The sequence below is a fragment of the Ixodes scapularis genome, unplaced genomic scaffold, assembly GCF_016920785.2.
Source record: "Ixodes scapularis isolate PalLabHiFi unplaced genomic scaffold, ASM1692078v2 PGA_scaffold6__148_contigs__length_123643588, whole genome shotgun sequence".
Taxonomy (NCBI): domain Eukaryota; kingdom Metazoa; phylum Arthropoda; class Arachnida; order Ixodida; family Ixodidae; genus Ixodes; species Ixodes scapularis.
The window spans coordinates 64563486-64568446 of record NW_024609881.1 but is presented as its reverse complement, the minus strand read 5'-3'; positions in this window follow the sequence as shown (position 1 = coordinate 64568446).

Below are 4961 nucleotides of genomic sequence, written 5' to 3'. Positions count from 1 at the left end.
ACCAGACGGATTATACGAGATACCCGGTGACAGACCAGGTGGAAACTGTCCATTCTCAGCTGCTAGCTGCAACTGTCTGTGAGTACCGCACAGGACACCCTCACTTAAGTACAGAGTGTTTGGGAGAAAACGGTGCCATGTTTGTTTGTTTTTTCATTCACACCGCAACTCAGAAAGCTATGTCCCCCCGCCCAGGTGTGAAGTCACGGCCTGGGACGAGCTGAGAAAGGTTTTAAATCTTAGCTTTACCTGATTCAAAAGTTATAAACGAGTTTTGGAGGATTTCTGTGGGCAAAAGACACCCGTTCCTTGTAGCGGACTTCGTTCAACTCCTTTTATTTATTTATTGTGCCCTCAGGGCCCGAAGGCATTACAGAGTGGGAGAGCGTAGGCAGGGAAAATATAGCAAGTCAGCAATACTAAAACAAATAAAAAGTGAACAAACATGTCAAAAATCAGTGCAAAAATTGACCATCAATTTCTCGTGGAACATTTCCGGAAATGGCTAATATTTTTTTACATCTGTTGAATGTAAGTTTTAAAACTTCGACACCTGCCGTGGTTCGAATTGCTGGGGTACATTTAGTCGGAGCGTTTAAAGATACGTAGGTTATTATTGAACAAATACCCAATCCAGTTTTCTCCCAAACACTCGGTACAGCAAAAGTATAAAAAACTTGGTATAGTAAAAAACAAGAAAAAAAAGTTACAGTAAAAGAAAGACTTAATAAAAAGGAGTACCTGGTTGTAATATTATAAACTTAGATTTTTTTATTTTTCACTTCTTATTAGTTATCAAACTTTATTCAAAAATTTGCCTTAAAGGGGCACTGACACATCAAAATCATATTTTTTTTATTATCCGAAACGATTGAAAACGATGCCGGGACATTACCCACAAAATTTGAGATTTGGGAATTCAGTATTCGTGAAGTAAAAAAACAATTTCCAAATGCCGAATTCGAAGTTCCCGCGCGATCGGCGCCGGTGCCTTGACGTCAAAAATTGAGGAGACCTGAGAGTCGACTTCCTTTCACCACTCCCTGCTGTTGCCATGGTGACCCAAAGCGAGGAGGAAAGGAGTGAGCGGCGGCGCGGACCGGTTTTGAGCGGTGTCGCCTGTTTTCCGTTGGAGGATACAAATCCAGGAGACGACACCACAACGAACTCCCGATTTTTGGTATTTCAAAAAGAAGGGCCGTAGTGCGTTCGCAATTGCGTTAAAAAACATGTTTTAGGATTGCCGTAATTAAATGTTCTAGAGATGTCGCCTACAAAGCTTCTAAATTTCCTGATTTTTGACGTCACCGATCAAAAATAGCGAGGAGGCGAGAGGCGGGAAAATCAAACGCCCAAAATAAAAAGGCGCGCGCGCGCGCGGGAAAATTTTTTTTCGCGATGCGGTTTTTTTTGCGTGTCTATGACTGCAACTTGCATCGTTTTAGACAATAAAAATAAATACGACCTTTGGGGTGTCAGTGCCCCTTTAATTAAAATCTGTCTGGGTTTTCAGAGCAAACATTGCTGATAGTGATTTGTTAGATGCACTCTAAATATGCCGGAAACTTTTATTTCGTTATGAAAGTCATTCATAACGGTCAGAAGTACGATAGGTGCAATGGCTAGACCCCAAAAAACTAATCGATCTGACCACCATGTCTTAGATGTGACACCGAGCACGACGTTGGCATGTAAGTCGCCATGATTATTGACACACCGCAAAACTCAGTTTTAGATGAAAACGACTTTTCTACATCCTCATTGTCCTAGCTGTATCTTTAGAATGCATGGATCGGCTTAGCGAGTGCCCCGTGGACGGCTGTATTTTAGAATGCGAACGGCTGTATTTCAGAATGTATATACATTCTGAAATACAGCCGTTCGTATATCTTTCTACGGGGCACTCGCACTCGAAGCGCGGCACGCAGCCGCGCTTCGAGAGCTAGTCTGGCCACCGTGAATGGCAACAGCTTTGTTTAGGCGCCAGTCTGGAAACCGTGGGTACGCGCCTCAGCAATGCTTGGTTATCAGGCGATTTGCCCACACCAGCAGCAAGATGGCGGGGCCCAGAGGCCATACTAGCAAACGTCTATAACGTGAACATGCTGGTATACACTCTAGGAATCTGGTGCGTCTATACTTTCCCGCAAAGAACTTGAAGGAGCCAAACGCTGCAATATGCGAAGGGATGTGACACAATATGCGAATAACGAGGTTGGAAATGTGCTTATATAAAATAAAGGAAAAAAAAAGAGGATAGTCTGCGTTGTGACTCTGAGAATGATGTAAGCACGTGAAACATGATGCTAACAAGTCAAGTCGCAGACTTTGACTTTAGGTCTAATCATATTTCCAGTCTCGCCTTTCGCTTAGATCCCTCCGTATATAGGCTCCCAAGGGCGAAAGTCGGCGCACCCGATTGTCTATAAAGGAAAACAAGCGGTGAAATATCTAGGCCGCACCAGAGGATCTTTTCGGGGTTGGGGATGGTCTCATATTGTTTGGGTTGAATCCCCGCTTTTGTTTGGATTCATTTCAGGCACTGTGTAAAGAAGACCAACACTCGGATGCCGGGCTTCAAGAGCTACGCTTTTCTCAATAAACTTCAACTAGAAATACGTGAATACATATACATAAAGACCATTCGCTCAACTTGTTTTTTTCTGGATGACGGGGGACTTAAAGGCGTGTTCACACTTGCGACTCGCAGCAGCCGCGCGACCGGCGAGCGACACGCATCAGGAATCCACCAGCAGCGTTCAGACTGCGGGCGATAGGCGAGTCGCTAACGGCGAGTCACTTCTCGGAAGCTCTCGGCAACCACAGTCGATTCCGTCCTTCCCAGCTCGGGTTCCCGATTTGCTGCTTTCCCATTTTCGCCGTCCCGCAGCTAGACATGTGTCGTTGTTGCCATATGAAGAAATGAAAGCCATTTACAACTCCCTGTAACGCCGAATCGGAGCGCAGCTCTTGAGGAGGAGGAGGGGAGGGTACTGAGGGGAACGGTACTGAGGGGTCACGTGACCTCGGGGAGGGCGTCACGTGACCTCGCGGTTACGCCGACGGCGACGGCGACGCCGCTCAAGCCGGAAACGGGCCCCTAAGAGCTGCGCTCTAAAAAAAAAAAAAAGACTTGTTACGTTTATTTTGGTTCTGTGGAACCATCCAATGAAGCACAGATCGCTACAACGGCGTGCACTCGTTCCAGCTACCGCGGCGCAGTACGTACATCTGTCGAGCCAAGAGTGGCACGGATTTGCTCCCAGGCCGAGTTTTCTTTCTTTTTTTTTCGAACGCTCGTTCAAATCGTGGTGCTGCTTTTCTAAAAAAAGGGTGTATTCAGCGCTTATCAGAGTCGCCGCAGAGACCTCCATGGCTCTGTATTCATGGCCGCTACCGCGAACCGAGGCGTTGGACGGACTTGTTCGTTGCTTCTCACGCAGAAGTGCGTGCCAGACGTAAACAAACGGGAGGCGCACTACACGTCGCTAACGAGGAGTTGCTGATTGGTTCAGCCGCCGGGCGACTCGGCGACCGGTCCGAAAAATTGGTCTAAAAACGACTACCCTTTTTAAAAAATAAAAAAAAAAAAACTGTCGCGCTACAGTTTCGATTTCAAGTGTGAACGCGCTTTTCCTTCACAAGCTCTCAGTTTTCGACAGGTCGCCTCGATACATCCTTTAATTTTGTTTGATTTTACGCCCATGGCAAAACAATCAGGAAGTCTGTCCCCCTGTCGTTCGCACGCCATTGGAGTTAGATAAGCGGCGCTATGCCGAAGTCTAATAAAGAGAACGGCTAAGTTTTAACTCTGGAGAAGCAGCCCAGGCAGCACAAAATTTTGGCCCGACACTGGCCAATGCCTGATTTTTGCTCGGCACCTGCCTGGCCAGCCCGGCCACTGGAAAGCAGCTGGCCAAAGGTCCCCAAAAGATCACTATTAAGTCCCCGGCCACAGAGTCTTAGTTTTTCCATTGGCAACCAATCACCAAATTATGTTCGGGAAGGGCTTGGCCACCAAGTCTTTGTTTCCTCCCTGGTCACCCGCCTCAAAAAGGTGACCAGCACTCATCCGGCCAATGTTCACCGGCATGAACTTGGTCAATGAAGACAAAAAAGTGCCCGGTAGAAGGCAGAGTACTGATCACTCTTTTCATCCCCGGCCACCAGTCCTAAAAATATCCTCAGCACCTGTCCGGTCAATGTTGACTGGCAGCAACCTGGTCAACGAAGACAAAAAAGTCTCCGGTAGAAGCCTGGGACTCACTACTCTTTTCATCCCCGGCCACCAGTCCTAAAAATATCCTCAGCACCTGTCCGGTCAATGTTGACTGGCAGCAACCTGGTCAACGAAGACAAAAAAGTGTCCGGTAGAAGCCTGGGATTCACTACTCTTTTCATCCCCGGCCACCAGTCCTAAAAACATCCTCAGCACCTGTTCGGTCAATGTTGACTGGCAGCAACCTGGTCAACGAAGACAAAAAAGTGTCCGGTAGAAGCCTGGGACTCATTACACTTTTCATCCCCGGCCACCAGTCCTAAAAACATCCTCAGCATCTGTCTGGTCAATGTTGACTGGCAGCAACCTGGTCAACGAAGACAAAAAAGTGTCCGGTAGAGGCCTGGGACTCACTACTCTTTTCATCCCCGGCCACCAGTCCTAAAAATGTCCTCAGCACCTTTCCGGCCAATGTTGACCGGCAGCAACTTGGTCAACGTAGACAAAAAAGTGTTCAGTAGAAGCCTGGCTACTGACCACACTTTTTATCCCCGGCCACCAGTCCTAAAAACATCCTCAGCACATGTCCGACCAGTGTTGACTGGCAGTAACTTATTCAATGATGAAAAAAACTGTCTGGTAGAAGACTGGGTACTGACCACTCCTTTTATCCCAGGCCACCAATCCGAAAGATGGTCACCCTATTTGGCTTGTTTCAAATTGGTCAACAAAAGAAAAAAGG